Consider the following 20000-nt stretch of genomic DNA (forward strand, 5'->3'; position numbering starts at 1 on the left):
TTTTTTCTTAACTTTACAGGCCAGTTCACACCAAATGCAGTCCAGTGCGTTTTTTTTTCTACATCAAAAACGCATGGAAAGTAGGTTATATGGTTTTCAACGGCATAGTTCACACCAGTGCTTCCAGTACATTCCAGTTCCAGAAAAAAAAGTAGAACATGCTGCATTTTTTCTGCACTGGACTGTACTGGAACGTTTTAAAATGCATCAAAAATTCACTGGAACGCACCTAAATGCACCAAAAACGCACTGCAACACACTTGTCCTAATTTAAGGTTAAGAAAAAAGAGGGGGGTAAAAAGCACTGGACTGCATAAAAACGCAAATGCAGATAACCCCCTGGAACGCATCCAGACTGCGTTTTTATGGTGTGAAATAAGTGGCCCTAAGTGTCAGTTCACACCACACGCAGTCCAGTCCATTTTTGTTCTGCTTCAAAAACGCATGGAAAGTAGGTTATATGGTTTCCAATTGCGGAGTTAACACCAGTGCAGTCAGTTCCAGGACTTTTCAGTTCCAGAAAAAAAAAGTGGAACATGCTGCATTTTTCCTGCACTGGACTGTACTGAAATGCAGTAAAACGCATCAAAAACACACTGGAACGCATCAAAAATGCATTGGACAGTAGTATATTAAAAAAACAGGAAAAAAGAAGAAAAAAAGCACCTGGAATGCATCCGGAAGCACATCAAAAACACACCGGAATGCATCAAAAATGCGTTAAAAATGCTCATGCAGAAACGCATCTGGAACTGGTGCATTTTTGTGGTGTGAACTGGGCCATAGACTTGAAATATCAGGCCAGTCATGTGACTCGCGGCCACTTTACAGCTCCGATACATGGCTTCAGTGGAGGAGACGAGCGGCCATGTCATCTTCCCAGCTGACGTCAGAAGGAGATCACGGCCCCTCCCACAGAAGACATCCATTGGAGCTGGAAAGCGGTTGTGAGTCATGTGACCGGCCTGAACAGAGCTCAAATTAAGTATTTACAACACTCGTTTTGTAAAACTACGGACACAGTGTGCTATGCCAGCCTCTAATAGAGGGGCTGGCATATTTTTATACATATATGGGTTAACAAATCCTTTAATCATAATCCATGTTAATTTGGCCTTTACCAATTTGAAGGGAGGAGTGCATGTCCTCCAAGATCTGGCTATGAAGATTTTTCCAGTCACAAATACGTAGACAATCAATCTCCTAGTGTCACAATGCCTCCTCCACTGGATAGCATAAAAGTGCTTGCTGGAGGACTTTCGGAGGCTTACATGAGTATGAGAGGCGAATTCACAGCTGAAAAGCTGCTTAAAAAATACTGTAGAAGCTGCACTTTGCACACAAGTTTTTGTGAAAGTTTGTGCGTTTTGTGTACATAGATTCTATTAGACAGAATAATAATTAGAATTCATTACCACATCTAAAATTAATACTTGCTTTTTTCCCCCAAATGCTCCTGTTCACCAATTCAGTACCCAGCAGTGCCACATCAATTTTGTGGGAAAGAAAATCTTAGTTATAGTTATAAAGGCACCAGTCCATACAGAGTGAGTGTCTACAATTGTCCCTATCCCTTGCACACTCACAGGGCCAATTTAGACAGAGGCCAATTACCCTACCTGCATGTCTTTGAGGTGTGGGAGGAAACTGGAGTACCCAGAGGAAACCCACACAGGCACAGGGAGAGCATACAAATGCCAGGCAGGTAGTATCATGGTTGGGATTTGAACCAGCGACCCTTTTTACTGCTAGGCAAGAGTGCTAACCACTACACCACTGTGCCGCCAATTATTTTGCAAAGAATTGTGGGAAAAAGTAACAACTTAAAAAAAACTCACTATGCCTCTTACTAAATACCATGCAATGTCTACTTTTCAAAAAGGGGCCATTTGGGGGGTATTTGTACTTTCCTGGCATGTTAGTGTCTCAAGAAATGAGATTGGCCTTCAGAACTTCAGGTGTGATCAATTTTTAATGATTGGCACCAAAGCTTGTAGACTCTTTAACTTTCAGCTTCGGTTCACACAGGGGCAACTTTTGGGGCGACTTGCATTGACTTCTATACAGAAGTCATTTTGCAAGTCGCCGCTAAAGTCAGATCCCGGTCGCCTGAGGCAGTCGCGCTGCAAGTCGTGCTGCCTCAGTGTGAACCGGGTCTCACAAAGACCAATTAATTTACACTAATTTGAGTTATTTTTTTACCAAAGATATGTAGCAGTATACATTTTGGCAAAAATTTATGAAATAAAAATACTAATTTGCTAAATTTTATAACAGAAACAGAAAAAGAAAAATGCATTTTTTAAACAAGATGAGATTAAATACCACCGAAAGCTAGCTTTATTTGTGTGAAAAAAACGACAAATATGCTGCATGACTGAGTAATTGTCATTCAAAATGTAAGATCACAGAAAGCTGAAAATGTGTCTGGTTAGGAAGGGGGGTTTAGTTCCCAGTGGGTGAGTGGTTAAAGTGTCTCTAAAGCTAAAATGTTTTTTACTTTAATGCATTCCCTGCATTGAGGTAAAAAAATGTTTTGACACTTACCCCACACCCCTTCCTCCCCATAACACTTACTGTATCAATCCAATGCTGCCAGGGTTCTCTCCCCTCTCCATGCTCAACAACAAATAGCTGCTATTCCTCCCACTGATGCCAATGATGGGCCAATATTCTTTCCATGGACACCAATGATGGGTTTCTATTCCCCCCAGTGATATAAAAAAAAAGGGTACTATTGTTCCCAAGGATGCCAACGATGAACCACTATTACGCCCTCTGACACAGACGGGGAACTTTTAGGCCCCTTTCACACGAGGCGGACTCCACTTCCACGGATCTCTGCTGAGCCGGTGGGTGACAGGTCCCTCCCTGCTCACTGACCAGCGCCGTTGGTCTCTAAGGAGAGATCGGATGAAAACGTACAGCATGTCAGTTTTCATCAGATCTCACCCAATCCGATCCACCAGCAACATAGGGCCATCCGTCTGCTTTCGGCGGATCGGACCGGGTCGGATGTCAGCGGACATGTCTCCGCTGACATCCGTCGCTCCATAGACCAGCAAGGTGCGTCCGTTCAAGTCTGTCGTCAAAACTGACAGGCCGACCTGAACGGTCCGTCAGTGTGAGAAAGGGGCCTTAAACCCACTCACACCAACAGTGGGTCACTATTCTTCCCACTGACACTAACAACTGAACACTAGTTCTCCCATTGACACCAACAATGGGTCACTATTCCTTCCACTGACACCAATGATGGGGAACTGTTCCTCCCACTGACAACAATTATTCCACCCACTGACACTAAATTCCTTCCAGTTAGGCCAGTGATGGGCCTCTGTTACTCCCACTGACACCAATGATGGGGCATTTTTCCACACACTGACACCAATGGTGGGCCACTATTCTTCCCACTGACACTAACGATGGGGCACTAGTTATCCTGCTAACACCAACAATGGGCCACTATTCCTCCCAATGACACCAATGATGTTGAACTATTTCTCCTACTGAAACCAACACATGGGGTACTGTTCCTTCCATAGACTCCAACAATAGGCCACTATTACTCACACGGACACCAAAGATGGGGCACTTTTCCACCCACTGACACCAAGGGTGGGCACTATTCTTCCCACTGACACGAATAATGGGGCACTAGTTCTCCCACTGATACCAACAATGGGCCCTATATCTCCCACTAACACCAATGATGGGGGAGTGTTCCTCCCCTCCCAACAAGGGGGTACTATTCCTCCTATTAACACCAATGACGACGCATTAATACTCCCCACACTAATGGGTCGTTATGCCATTTTTACTCCCACTGCTCATCAATCCTTAGGAATTTTTTTAGTCCTACTAACCACCAAGCCTGCGGCATATTTTACTCCCACTAATCCCAAGGCAGAGGCCAAGACCAAAATCTGGCCCACCTTAGGTCTGAAGGATAGTAAACAGGCCCTTTGTTTAGAAAGTTTGAGGAGAATAGTTCTAAGGCTGACCATACACAGGCTAGTCTCTTCTCCTGGCGGGCCTGAAGACCTGAAGGCCTGAAGTGATTATCGCTAGCAGCTACAGCAGCCACCTGTGATAATCGCAAACATATCTGGCAGGCTGGTTGTACCCAAACTTGGTACATTCAGCCTGCCCATTAATGGTTCGAATCTTGGCTGGTCCCTGCTGAACTAGCTCAGATTTGAACCATGTATGGCCAGCCTAACCCTTTCTAACTACAGTATATCCCAAACAAAATAAAGATTCTGAAATCTAACTTTAATACCTTTAGAATATAACTAGCACATATGTATTTTTTTAGCATTTTACATGTGCCACAAGACAGGGTCAAGAATATGCAATGAGTGTTCTTTAATTAGCCAATTAGGTAATTTTTAAATCTATATGCTTACAAAATTCAGGTGTATAGACTGTCTCCCCCACCAATAAAGATATCGGCTCAGATGGTGAACAGACTGGAAAGTCTGGTGACCAAACATTTCCAATTCAACTGACAGACTCCGTCTATCCAAACATTGTCAGAAATCCCAACAAGAACAATGGACAATGAGATATCTGCCTTGACTTGACCAACGACCTTTTTCAGTGACCTCTGATATGTGATAACAAGCACTTCAACAGACAGAAATTCTGGGCATATAATCTCATTCATTTTCAATAGAACCCTAATCCGACTCTGCCAGGCTCGTTATTACTTTAGACGACTTACATATGACTTGGATAATTAACTTGGCAGCAATAGTGGGGGCTCCCCCAGGAAAGCCCTTTTAACTAACTTCATGTCCAGAATACTCTCAGTGACGGTTCATTTCACACAAGCATCACACTTCAAAGTATATAAGAGCAAATTTTTGAAAAGAATTCTGTACATCTTTGCAATACATGCCCATTTCCACATGCTTTACCTTTAGGCTGGGCTCACATATTTTACATAATTTTTTGCCTGAATCCACACCTGAATCGAAACCAAAGACACACAGGACCCTTTTAATGCCCTGTACACACGGTCGGACATTCCGACCACAAAATCTGTCGGATTTATTCCAAAAGATTTTATCTGAAACTTGTGTTGCAAACACACGGTCGCACAAAGTTGTCGTAAAATCCGATCGTTCAGAACAAGGTGATGTAATTCACGTACAACGGGACTATAAACGGGCCAGTAGCCAACAGCTTTTGTCTCTTAGTTTATTCTGAGCATGCGTGGCACTTTGTCCGTCGGAATTGTCTACACAATTCATGCGATCGGATTTTGTTGTCAGAAAATTTTAGATCCTGCTCTCAAACTTTGTGCGTCGGAAAATCCGACAGAAAAAGTCAGATAGAGCCCACACACGATCGGATTTTCCGACAACATAATCCGATCTGACTTTTTCCATCTGAATTTCCAACCGTGTCTATAGGACATTAAATGTGGACCATGGCCGCCCCCGAGCTGTGAACCGGGCACACTCTTCTGTCATGCGAACGTGATGTGAGGAAACCCGCATTGCAATTCGCATATGTGTGAACCCGGCTATAAAGACCCTGAAAGTACAGAAATATGAATGTCGATCTTTCAGAAATGCTCCTAATTTCTTATTGTGAGCTGAAAACACACATTTTTGCGGACTGAATGGTGTCAGCCCTGCACAGTTCTCTTTTACTACACTATTCCAGTGTTAACTTGGTTGACGAAAATATTTTTGTCATAGTTTTCGTCAGAAGCATGTTTTCAGTGGCGAAAACTAACCGAAAATCAATTAAAATTTTTGTCAACGAAAACAGAATGAAAATGTGAGGGAGGGATGTTTACCCACCTGAACTTCCGCTTTCCTTGGGGCTCCAGCTATCTGTTAAAGCCCCAGCCCCCTCACAAGCTGTATTTGCTGGAAAATGCAGTCTCCCTCTGTCAGCCTGCTGCCTGGGAGTTCTGTAACAATGCCCTGCAAGCCACGTGGTGAGTGTTTCCCCTCCCAGTAGCAGTGCTGAGCACTGTGTACAGCAGGGCAGCCCAACCACCCATGGCGCCCTCTGATGTGGCCCGCCATGTCTTGCTCTGAGATGGCGGGTTGGCAAGCCCAGATTGCGGGTTCCCGATCCGCCATCTCTAAGCGTTAGTGCGAAGAACAGAAACGGAGCCGATGCTTCCTGTATATCGCCAGCTCCTTCACAGGCGGAGTGATACCAAATGTACTCCGTCTGTGACAGGAAGCATCGGCTTTGCTCTCTACTGTAGCTGCATGCTTCTGTCAGGGATGGCGGGTCGGGACACAGGAACCCACGATCTGGGACAGCAGCCACCAGTACCTGTCACCAGTATCTGTACCAGCCAGCAGTACCCATACCAACCAACAGTACCAGTACCAACCAACAGATCCAGTACCAACCAGCAGTACCAGTACCAACAGTACCAGTACCAACCAGCAGTACCAGCCAGTACTAGTCCTCAGTACCAGCCAGCAGTATAAACCAGCAGTACCAGCCAGAAGTACCCACCAGCAGTACCAGTACCCACCATCCGTACCAGTCATCAGTACCAGCCAGCCGTATAAACCAGCAGTACCAGTACCAGCCAGCAGTACCCGCCAACAATACCCGCCAGCTACAAGTCATCAGTACCAGCCAGCAATACCAGTACCAATGCTCCTCTCCATTGCAATTAATGTGCAGCACGTCGGAAGCGCCTGAGAAGTGCAACACAGGTGTTTTTAACGCCTTCTTTGGCCGCAAGCGGGAGTTAAAAGCGCCCTGCTAGTGCCCGAAAAGCGCCGCTTAAATATCGCTAACGAGCGGCACTTTATCGCTAATGCAGGGGAGGCCCCAGTGTGAGAGAGGTCTTAGACATATAAAATAGCCTCCCAGACCAGTTCTCTGCCCTGTGCGCTCCCTCATTCCCATTTACTTCCCCATCCCCACTACATATTATTCGATTTTTACTCCAGCAGTATATAATGAGTTTGGAAATTCTACAGAAATGCTTAAATAATGCATTACAATTTAACTAAACCCATTCAATTTTAGTCGGCTAAAATGTAACAGAGATTTTAGTCAACTAAAATATGACTAAAACAATTCAGATAACTAAAGTACAACTAAAACTAAAATGGAACTTTAGTCAAAAGATTGACTAAAACTAAATCAAAACCTGACATCAAAATTTACATCGAACTACCCAAACCCTCCCCCCACAACATTATAGCCTAGTGTAGTCTCAAGATAAGAGCTAGGAGGACTAATTACTCTCCTTGAGATAACACAGAAAGTGTGCACAAGACACAGGACAGCCCTAACCCACTGTACATACAATGAGATTATGTTTTTCTTTTTTGCATTCTAGCCTCATGTTGAAAACAAATAGGTTACTAAAGTACAAAAATTCTTGTACGACAGAATAAAAATTTGGAAGTGATGTGATGTATTCTGTTGTATTTGTATTGTATTTTTGGACAAAAACTGTACTGGTTAAACTAAAATCGTACTATCTGGTATCATACAAGAAATATGTTTATGCTTGTCCCTTCGGAGAATTTCGGATGAAAGCTGTGTACTAACAATGAGATCATCATATGGTCGATTCAAAGGCGGTATTTTTTGTATGATATTCTGATCGTGTGATAGTTTGTAATGATGTGTGTTTAATGTGATACTAAAATCTTGGTTTTGTTTCTTTAAAAATAACAAACATGTTATACTTACCTGCTCTGTGTAATGGTTGTGCACAGAGCAGCCCAAGTCCTCCTCTTCTCAGGTCCCACGCCGGCAATCCTGGCCCCTCCCTCCTGTCGAGTGCCCCAACAGCAAGCAGCTTGCTATGGGGGCACCTGAGCCAAGCTGCAGCTCTGTGTATTCATTCAAACACGGAACCACGGTTTGGCCCCGTCCCCTCTCTCTCCTCTTTGGCTAACTGGCTTTGATTGACAGCAGCAGGAGCCAATGGAGCTGCTGCTGTGTTTCAGCCAATCAGGAGGGAGAGTCCCAGACGGCCGAGACACTCATGCACATCGCTGGATCAAGAAGGGGCTCAGGTAAGTATGAGGGGGGCTGAGGGAGGCTGCTGCACACAGAAGGTTTTTTTATCTTAAAGTGGAAGTCCATGCAAAATCTAAAGTCCCTGCATCTATAGACACCAGGGATCTGACACTAACCTCTATTCCTGTAAAAAAAAATTGAGTATACATACCTTTTTGGAAGCCGATCTGACCCTCTCCAACCACATCCCACGCTGAGCTGTCAGCCTTGGCGAGTAGAGAGGAGACGGAGGACAACAGAACCCCCATAGTAACTCTTTGGATGATGTCACTTCCCATTTATTTCACAGCCGTTGTCGTCCGTATCCTCTGCAGAGCTTCTGGCACGGGAGATCGGGTCGGAGTGGGTCAGATCAGCTTGAAAAGGGTATGTACACATCTTTTCTTTACAGGGATAGAGAGGTTAGTGTTAGATCCATGGTGTCTATAGATGCAGGGATTTTAGATTTTGCATGGACTTCCATTTTAATGCATAAAAGAATGCATTACGATAAAAAAAAATTCTGCCTTTAGAACCACTTTAATATCACTTTAACCTAAGATCTCTAAAGAAAACACGCAGCCACACAATGAAATCGCACAAGAAGGGATCAATCTTAAATCGAATAAGGGGTTCTTTACTGTTGTAACAGCAACGATGTGGAACCCCCATCCACAGTTGGTGGATCCAGAGCTGGTTTTCTCAGCGAACACAATGTACAGGGATATGGAAACTGATAGCAAACATGAACACTCACACTTATACCGTGTTTCCCCGAAAGTAAGACAGTGTCTTACTTTCTTTTTATCCCCAAAAGCCCCACTATGTCTTACTTTCGGGGTATGTCTTATATTGGAAAAAAAATTGTCGAATTTTTTGTTTTAACCATAAAATTAACATTTATTAACAACCTGAACAGTATTGTATTCACCACAAAACAGTTTTATAAAAGGAAGTGCCAAGAATGTCTTGTTACAACATTGCATAACATGTAAAACAATGAAAAATGGTAAGAACGAACAGTGGAATACTGGAGGATAAAACAGATTTATGTGTGATACAGTACCACCTGCTGTATTTAATCCAGTGTGACACCTGCTGATACCCACTGGGTTACATACAGCAGATGATACCCCAGTATGCCAGTGTGTATGTTTTACTGATGTATGATTAATACTGTGTGCATTACCGTATTTTAAGCAGGAGTGACAGGCAGTGACAAGTGCAGGGGACGGCGCGGTGACGTATGGAGAGGGGGACGGCTCAGGCGTGGGTAGGAGGCGGCGCTCATTAAGATCAGAGGGAAATGGCAGACGCGGCGACGTATGGAGAGGGGGACGGTGCGGACGTGGGCAGGAGGCGGCGCGCAGCTAGATGAGAGGGAGGCGGCAATACCCCCGTGTTTCCCCGAAAGTAAGACATATGTCTTACTTTCGGGGTACGGCTTATATTAGCCAACCCCTCTGAAACTCCCGATACGTCTTACAATCGGGGGTGTCTTACTATCGGGGAAACAGGGTAGGTTGAACCAGATCAGGGGTAGGCAACGTTAAAGAGGTGGAGATCTACCTGAACAACACAGGTGAAGTCAAAGGTCACTGGTTACAGTACCGCACCTGATTTAATCTGCACTTGTGAATGAGCCCTTAGTTGCATTCAGCAGCAGCACCCTTAGGGCTCATTCACACATAAAGGGGGGGGGGGGTGGTAAAACAGCAGGATATAATAGAAGTTCATGGCTAAGTGCAGCAAACTCACAGGACAGCTGCAGGTACACTGCCCTGCCCCCACAGTGTGGGTAAACTGCAGCACATCAGTGTGAAAGCAGCCCTATACTATTATGTATTGCTTCTTACTGACCTGAAGATCTCTTCTTTCCTGCTGCTGGCACCACTCTGGAGACCGCTAATTGGGATAAGAGGTGTAATGTAGAGCTGCACAATTCTGGCTAAAATTAGAATCATGATTTTTTTGCTTAGCGGAGTAACATCATCTTTCACATTAAAATAAAAAAAATGGGCTAACTTTACTGTTTCTTTTTTTTTTATTATTCATTGAAGTGTATTTTTTCCCAAAAAATTGCGTTTGAAAGAACGCTGGGCAAATACAGTGTGACATGACATTTTATTCCCTAGGGCAGTAATGGCGAACCTTGGCACCCCTGATGTTTTGGAACTACATTTCCCATGATGCTCATGCACTCTGCAGTGTAGTGGAGCATCATGGGAAATGTAGTTTCAAAACATCTGGAGTGCCAAGGTTCGCCATCACTGCCCTAGGGTCTCTGCTAAAATATATATAATGTTTGGGGCTCCAAGTAATTTTCGAGCAAAAAATATTGATTTTACCTTAAGAAGGAAGTGTCAGAAAAAGATTTAGACTTTAAGTGGTTAAACTTCCTGCATTTACACATTGTTAAAAACTTGACAGACTGCCTGGACTTTTTCTTTACACACAAAAGTTTATCCCTTTGATCTAAGAAAGAAGAGTTAGTTACAATCTTTCATGTTAAAATCTTGGGGACTGCCCCAATGTTTTCTTTTGACAGCTGACTGAGCAGATAAGTCTCTCCACTTGTTATATGAAAGAATCGGCAAACTCTGCTATAGAGATCGTCCGGGGGTTCGAATCGAGATCATGATTTATTTAATGATTAATTGTGCAGTGGAGTGCAGTTGGTATTACTCCGCATAGGACAGGAGTCAGCACTACAGAGGAAACATCGGCTCATGAAGCTCTTGCTCCCTACTACAGCTCTAACCTTACAAGTAGTCCCTCTAAATTGCATTCTGTTTGATGTTCTGGGATGGCGGGTCAGCAAACCCAGGCCAAGATCTACCAGTCACCTGTCCGAGATCTACAGGTTTCTGACCCCCGAACTAGATGGACCTTTATATAAACATCCGGGGTAGACACAGACAACATCAGCACCACATCCCTTAATGCATGAAAAAATACATAGACAGGGGAGAAGGGGTTAAACCCCGGGACTTAAAAGGTGCTGGTATATGATAATAAGATAACACAGTATGTATCATAAAAGACACAGATTTTTATTACAATAACAAAAATACAAAATTGATCACATGAAAAAAGATAAAATTGATTATCCACATTATTGTTTTCAGATAAACCACAACAAAATTGTGTATCATATATCACTACAGAGTATACCACTCGACATGTTTTGCTCCAAACGAGCTTCCTCAGGAGTTACAGGTACACCTAGTGGATAAACATAGGACCGCCAACTTTCTGCCACTCGCCATTGTGCCAGTGGGATGTCACTTCTGTCTCTCCCCCCACCATGTGTCAGTTTGAGCCTCATTTCATCTATAGCAGGTATGTTTAGTGGCTGTATTTCATTGCTCCGGTATACAGTGTTTTATGCTGGAGGTCATTGATTAATTATCCCTCACTACCTGTTTCTATACACATCCTTATAGAAACATTGCCAGGGTATGTCCCTATAAACTGCAGTCGTGCCATTGGGTCCAAGCTTATTATATACGATCGGATCTACATTCATTGATGTGGATATTGTTCAGTACAGAAATTGCTGATTCAATCTAAAAAATCCAGGTAATTTATATTATCTATTTATAATTTAGCATATCCAATGAGTGCCAATGGCTAGACTTCTAACAGTTATTCTGTAATATAGGTTTTTCTTAATAGCTCTCCTGTGGCCCCCAATTGGACATATAGGTATCAAATCTAAGGCCCGGGCTCTACATTACCCATCGGTTGGGGTCAAACTATGTGGCGCAAGTAGCGCAATCTGGTTTTTATAGGAAAGATCATATATGGACCTATACTTTATAAAATATCTAATATTTGTTACAACATATGAGAACTAACAGAATTGTTATGTAATTATAGTATTCTGGCTATTATTGAAAAAAATGCAATTTGAGTACACTACTGCCAGTTATATCTATATTTGATACACATTTGATTTGTATTTGTTTTTAGTTTATCCACTAGGTGTACCTGTAACTCCTGAGGAAGCTCGTTTGGAGCGAAACATGTTGAGTGGTATACTCTATAGTGATTTATAATACACAATTTTGTTGTGGTTTATCTGAAAACAATAATGTGGATAATCAATTTTATCTTTTTCATGTGATCAATTTTGTATTTTTGTTATTGCAATAAAAATCTGTGTCTTTTATGATACATACTGTGTTATTATCTTATTATCATATACCAGCACCTTTAAAGTCCCGTGGTTTAACCCCTTCTCCCCTATGTATTTTTTAGATGGACCATTAGTCAACCTTCTCAATTGTGTAGCTTTGTAAATTAGGTAAATAAATAAAATAGGTAAAAACCCACAAAGCTCTCTGTAAATTCATACATAATCATTTCCAGAGGCTACAGGGTGCATTTACTGGAAAGAGGCAAAAGAAAATTATTTATTGGAGATCGTTGTGTTACCATCAGGAGTCATGAGCCACAATCCACTACAAATAAATACGGCTTTGATTTACAAACACTGGAGCAACATTTGAAGAGTTCTGGCTACATTCACACAAGCATCATGCGTTTGGTAAACGCAGGAGAAATGATCTCAGAAATATAAAGATACGTTATTCTGCTCAGATCTCCTATATTTATATTTGCATGTTTTTCAAATATTTTCAAATATTTACATGTGTTCAGACAACGTATCTAATCTGCCCCTGGATGCCAGAATTATATTTCTTTAAGTGCAGCTAAACTAAAGGCACATAGAAATACACATTGTGAATTATACTCGGTGAAATCATTACACACATTTACATGCTTTTAGAAATGTCCTATAAACACATACAAATGGCGGTGTAAACCAGGCCCCAGAAACAAGTTTCATCTTTTACATTAAAGTGGATGTAAACCCGATTTCTTTTTTTTCTTTTTTTTTATGTCATAATGTAGAGTATAAGATTTCCTATCATTTGAGCCCAGTCTTGCCACAAAGAGTAAATCCAGCTCTGAGCAATCATCTTTTATTGCTCAGTCAGATAAATCTTGACAAACAGAGAAAAACTTTGTCAAATCCTCCCCCTTGCTGTGAGTGACAGGTGATTTACATATCTCGTGCACTGGCCTAAGAGACATGTATTATTTTTTAATTCTCTCCCACTCCTTTCTTCTGCTGCTCTGCAAGGATTGGATGTTCCACACCTCAGCATGATTTGGCATGCTGAAGTCATGTGGTTACTTTCCTGTCTTTTCACTGGATGTTAGAGATCATAGCAGAAGTTCAGTGTAAGAAATACACAGGAGAAAATGCATATTGACAAGCGGAGTGTAGAGGTGGGCGGGAAGTCTACTGACCTCACGACTCCACCCACTGATCTCCAGACAACAGACCCACCCACAGAATCTGCAGTTTTTCGGGTCTCATAACAGACAGAGGGGAGACATTTGACAGGTAAAGACACATGCAGGAGGCATGTATATCCTTCTAGATAACCCCTATGGCAGTAGTTTAGAAAGGATGACAATGGGTTTACATCCACTTTAAGCTCTCTGATGGGTTGTTATGGGCATTTCTATACACCAGAACCACATGTGGCCAATAATATGGCAAAAAGAAATGCACAGACCCTATACAATGAAAGACACAGGATCTTTGTCTGTATGTCTGTATCACGATTGGCCTGTGAAGTACACTGTCATAAAAACTGAGAATTTATCAAACTGGATAAACAGTAAAACCAAAATTCTAAAATGGAGGTTTGTTCTGGAAAAAAGATTCCTGTAGCAGCAATACAAATGTAAACTCAGATATAGGTGGATTTCTAAGTCATAAAGCAGAACATTGAGAAAGCTTTGTTTGTGGAAGTTATACAGTCATGCCTGTTTTTAGAAGATACATATAGCCATGCCTCTCTGTAGATGGTATATGGCCATGTCTGTATATGTAGAAGGTACAGTGAGGGAAAAAGAGTATTGGATCCCCTGCTGATTTTGTACGTTTGCCCACTGAAATGAATGATGAGTCTATCATTTTAATGGTAGGTTTATTTTAACAGTGAGAGGCAGAATAACAACAAAATTATTCAGAAAAACGCACTACAGAAAAATTATAAATTGATTTACAATTTAATGAGTGAAATAATTATTTGATTCCCTATCAATCAACACGATTTCTGGCTCCCAGGTGTCTTCTATACAAGTAACAAACATTAGGAGCACTGCCTTAAAGGGAGTGCTCCTAATCTCAGTTTGTTACCTGTATAAAAGACACCTGTCCACAGAAGCAGATCGATCAATCAGATTCCAATCTCTCCACCATGGCCAAGACCAAAGAGCTGACCAAGGATGTCAGGGACAAGATTGTAGACCTACACAAGGCTGGAATGGGCTACAAGACCATCGCCAACAGCTCAGTGAAAGGGTGACAACAGTTGGTGCGATTATTTGAAAATGGAAGAAACACAAAATTTCTGTCAATCTCCCTCAGTCTAGGGCTCCATGCAAGGTCTCACCTCGTGGAGTTTCAGTGATCATGAGAACGGTGAGGAATCAGCCCAGAACTACATGGGAGAATCTTGTCAATGATCTCAAGGCAGCTGGGACCATAATCACCAAGAAAACAATTGGTAACACACTACGCCGTGAAGGACTGAAGTACTGCAGCGCCCGCAAGGTCCCCCTGCTCAAGAAAGCACAGGCCCGTCTGAAGTTTTCTAATGAACATCTGAATGATTCAGAGGAGAACTGGGTGAAAGTGTTGTGGTTGGATAAAACCAAAATAGAGCTCTTTTGCGTCAACTTTTTGCTGTGTTTGGAGGAGGAGGAATTCTGCCTATAACCTGAAGAACACCATCCCTACTGTCAAACATGGAGGTGGAAACATTATGCTTTGGAGGGTTTTCTGCTAAGGGGACATCATAACTTCACGGCATCAAAGGGACGATGGACGGGGCCATGTACTGTCAAATCTTGGTTGAGAACCTCCTTTCCTCAGCCAGAACATTGAAAATGGATTGTGGATGGATATTCCAGCAGGACAATGACCTAAAACACACAGCCAAGGCAACAAAGAAGTGGCTCAAGAAGAAGCACGTTAAGGTCCTGGAATGGCCTAGCAAATCTCTAGACCTTAACCCCATAAAAAATATGTGGAGGGAGCTGAAGGTTCGAGTTACCAAATGTCAGCCTTGAAACCTTAATGACTTAGAGAGGATCTGCAAAGAGGAGTGGGACAAAATCTCTCCTGAGATTTGTGCAAACCTAGTGGCCAACTACAAGAACTATCCGACCTCTGTGATTGCCAACAAGGGTTTTGCCACCAAGTACTAAGTCATGTTTTGTGAAGGGGTCAAATACTTATTTTACTCATTAAAATGCAAATCAATTTATAACATTTTGGAAATGTGTTTTTCTGGGGGGTTTTTTGTTGTTATTCTGTCTCTCACTGTTAAAATAAACCTACCATTAAAATCATGGACTGATCATTTCTTTGTCAGTGGGAAAATGTACAAAATCAGCAGGGGATCAAATACTTTTTTCCCCTCACTGTATATGGGCATGGTGGCATTTGTAAAATTAATATATGGCCATGTCTCTTTGTAGAAGGTACAGTATCTCACAAAAGTGAGTACACCCCTCACATTTTTGTAAATATTTTAGAATATCTTTTCATGTGACAACACTAAAGAAATGACACTTTGCTACAATGTAAAGTAGTGAGTGTACAGCTTGTATAACAGCGTAAATTTTCTGTACCTTCAAATTAACTCAACACACAGCCATTAATGTCTAAACCGCTGGCAACAAATGTGAGTACACCTCTAAGTGAAAATGTCCAAATTGGGCCCAATTAGCCATTTTCTCTCCCCGGTGTCACGTGACTCGTTAGTGTTACAAAGTCTCAAGTGTGAATGGGGAGCAGGTGTGTTAAATTTGGTGTTATCGCTCTCACTTTCTGATACTGGTCACTGGAAGTTCAGCATGGTACCTCATGGCAAAGAACTCTCTGAGGATCTGAAAAAAAAATAATTGTTGCTCTACATAAAGATGACCTAGGCTATAATGCACACGACTGGAATTCTCGTCGGAAAAAGCTCTGATGGTTTTCCCTACAAGATTCCGCTCAAGCTGTCTTGCCTACACACGGTCACACCAAATTCCGATAGTTTAGAACGTGGTGATGTACAATACGTACGGCGGGACTAGGAAAAGGAAGTTCAATAGCCAGTAGCCAATAGCTTCCGTCTCGTTGTTGAATCTGAGCATGCGTGATTTTTGGCATGTCGGAATTGTATACACACGATCGGAATTTCTGATAGAAAGTTTTTCCGTTAGGAAAATTGAGAACATGCTATCAATTTTTGGCTGGCAGAAATTTGGACAGCTAAATTCCGATGGAGCCTACACACGGACGCATTTTCCGATGAAAAGCTCTCATCTGTCTTTTTCTGGCCGGAATTCCGATCATGTGTGTATGCGGCATAAGAAGATTGCCAAGACCCTGAGACTGAGCTGCAGTACGGTGGCCAAGACCATACAGTGGTTTACCAGGACAGGTTCTACTCAGAACAGGCCTCGCAATGGTCGACCAAAGAAGTTTAGTGCATATGCTCAGCATCATATCCAGAAATTGTCTATGGGAATTAGATGTATGATGCTTTCAGCATTGCTGCAGAGTTTGAAAGGGTGGGGGGTCAGCCTGTCAGTGCTCAGACCATGCGTCGTCCCAGAAGGAAGCCTCTTCTAAAGATGGTGCACAAGAAAGTCTGCAAACAGTTTGCTGAAGACAAGCAGACTAAGAACATGGATTACTGGAACCATGTCCTGTGGTCTGATGAGACCAAGATAAACTTATTTGGTTTAGATGGTGTCAAGTGTGTGTCGCAGCAACCAGGTGAGGAGTACAAAGACAAGTGTGTCTTGTTTACAGTCAGGCATGGTAGTGGGAGTGTCATGGTCTGAGGCTGCATGAGTGCTGCCGACACTGGGGAGCTACAGTTCATTGAGGGAACCATGAATGCACTGCGACATACTGAAGTACAGCATGATCCCCTCCTTTTCGGATATTGGGCTGCAGGTCAGTATTCCAACATAATAACGACCCCAAACACACCTCCAAGATGACCACTGCCTAGCTAAAGAAGCTGAGGGTAAAGGTGATGGACTGGCCAAGCATGTCTCCTGACCTAAACCCTATTGAGCATCTGTGGGGCATCCTCAAATGGAAGATGGAGGAGCGCAATGTCTCTAACATCCACCAGCTGTAATGTTGTCATGAAGGCGTGGAAGAGGACTCTAGTGACAACCTGTGAAGCTCTGGTGAACCCCATGCCCAAGAGTGCTGGAAAATAATGGTGGCCACACAAAATATTGATACTTTGGGCCCAATTCGGACATTTTCACTTAGGGGTGTACTCACTTTTGTTGCCAGTGGTTTAGATATTAATGACTGTGTGTTGAGTTATTTTGAGGGGACAGAAAATTCACACTGTTATACAAGTTGTACACTCACTACTTTACATTGTAGCAAAGTGTCATTTCTTCAGTGTTGTCACATTAAAAGATATAATAAAATATTTATAAAAATGTGAGATACTGTAAATGGACGTGCTTGTATTTGTAGAACGCATACGGTCATGCTGGCATTTGTAGAAGGTATATGAACATGCCTATTTGTAAAAGGTATATAGATGTGCTTCTATTTGTAGAAGGTATATGGACAGGCATGTATTTGTATAAGGTATATGCACGTCTTTATTCGAAGAAGGTATAAAGTCACGCTGGCGTTTGTAGATAGTATATGAGTATGCTGGCATTTGTAGAAGGTATATGGGCATGTAGGTATGCTGGCATTTGTAGAAGGACTATATGGCCATGCCTCTTTGTAGAAGGTATATGGACATGCTTGTATTTTTAGAACGTATATAGTCATGCTGGCATTTGTAGAAGGTATATAACCATGCCTATTTGTAGAAGGTATAAGGACGTGCTTGTATTTGTAGAAGGTATATGGACAGGCCATTATTTGAAGACAGTATACAGTCATGCTGGCATTTGTAGATGGTATATGGACATGTCTGTATTTGTAGAAGATATACAGAGATGTTGGTATTTGAAGAAGGTATATGACTATACTATACCTATTTGTAGAAGGTATATGACTAAAGTATACCTATTTGTAGAAGGTATATGGATGTGCCTGTATTTGTAGAAGGAATTTATAGCCATGCTGCTTTGTAGAAGGTACATATGACCCTGTCTGTATTTGTAGATGGTATATGGCCATACCCTTTTGTGGAAGATATGTAGAAGGAAGAAGGTATCTATGGCCATGTCTGTATTTGTACTAGTTATATGGACATGTCTGTATTTATAGAAGGTATACAGACGCGCCTGTATTTATAAAAGTTATATGACCCGGCCTGCGTTTGTTTTAGGTATATAGCCATGCCAGATTGTAGAAGGTATTTACAGCCATGTAGATGGTATATAACCATGCTTATATTTGTAAAATGTATATGGACATGATAGTATCTGTAGATGGTATATGACCATGCCTGTGTTTGGTGAAAATATATGGCCATGTCTGTTTGTAGAAGACGGTAGACGGTATATATGTGTATATCTATAGAAGGTGTATATGTGTATGTCTATAGAAGGTGTATATGTGTATATCTATAGAAGGTGTATATGTGTATGTCTATAGAAGGTGTATATGTGTATATCTATAGAAGGTGTATATGTGTATGTCTATAGAAGTTATATATATATATATATATATATATATATATATATATATATATATGTGTGTGTGTGTGTGTATTTCTATAGAAGGTATATATATATATATATATGTGTGTGTGTGTGTGTATTTCTATAGAAGGTACATACATATACCTATATATATATGTGTATATCTATAGAAGGTATATATGCGTATATCTATAGAAGGTGTATATATATATATATATATATATATATATATATATATATATATATATATATATATATATAGTATATATATCTATAGAAGGTATATATCTATAGAAGGTATATATATATATATATATATATATATATATCTATAGAAGGTATATATGTGTATATGTATAGAAGGTATATATATATATCTATAGAAGGTATATATATGTGTATATGTATAGAAGGTATATATATATCTATAGAAGGTATATATGTGTATATGTATAGAAGGTATATATATATCTATAGAAGGTATATATGTGTATATGTATAGAAGGTATATATATATCTATAGAAGGTATATATGTGTATATGTATAGAAGGTATATCTGTATGAATAATGTGGAGATTGGAGGCAGGGCTCGGAGCGGCCCATGGGGTGCCCGTCTCTCTCTCCCGCACACACACGGTCTCTGTCCCGGTGTTCCGGGCGGCACTGATAACGATGAGGATCGGGTGGATGGGTCGGTAGAGGGGGGTGCCCACCTGAGTCCCAGGTCACACATTGTAATGATCACCTGAGGTGAAATAGAAGGGGGAGCCGTGCGGCTGCTATTATAGGGGTCGCGGTGGGAGGAGGATGTGATGATGATGAAGATAATGATGGTGATATAGATGAGGGTCACTGACACGGAGGGGGGTTGCCAGCCGCCATCACTCACCTAGACAATGTCTGTCCTCCCCGGGTTCTCGCTTCTGCTGCTGCTGCTGGACTGCGTGATTGACAGCTGCTTGCAGTCCCCCGTGCCGGCGCTGCGCGGCGCTGTCCGCTACCTCTGCCCCTGTGACGTTACACCTGCACTGGCTGGGAATGCCGCTGGCGGCGGGTCGCTCTGTCTATACGAGGTGTAGTACGGGACTATGCTGTAATCTACTGACTGTCATTATTGGAGGAGAGGAGGAGATCATGTGATAGTTTACAGGAGAGACATCAGCTGGACTGATTTCTAGCACGCTCCCTGATTGGAGGATCTCTCCCTACAATGTACTTCATTTTATATTGTTTCAGTTTCATCTACAAATATTACTTTTTTGCTGGGAAATAA

At 41.9% G+C, this 20000-nt stretch overlaps 1 protein-coding gene across 1 annotated transcript in view; it reads right to left on the bottom strand.

Annotated features, from left to right (window-relative positions):
• FAM169A (family with sequence similarity 169 member A) overlaps window positions 1-19794 on the bottom strand; it is a 127106-nt gene extending 107312 nt beyond the window's left edge. Inside the window, exon 1 of the mRNA XM_077462534.1 lies at window positions 19617-19794. The gene's annotated coding sequence lies outside the window, so the exon portion shown is untranslated. The remainder of the gene's footprint in view (window positions 1-19616) is intronic.
• Window positions 19795-20000: the final 206 nt, after the last annotated feature.

This window comes from Lithobates pipiens, unplaced genomic scaffold (genome assembly GCF_037356315.1).
Source record: "Lithobates pipiens isolate NorthernLeopardFrog02 unplaced genomic scaffold, aLitPip1_a1.2 Scaffold_3, whole genome shotgun sequence".
Classification (NCBI taxonomy): Eukaryota; Metazoa; Chordata; class Amphibia; order Anura; family Ranidae; genus Lithobates; species Lithobates pipiens.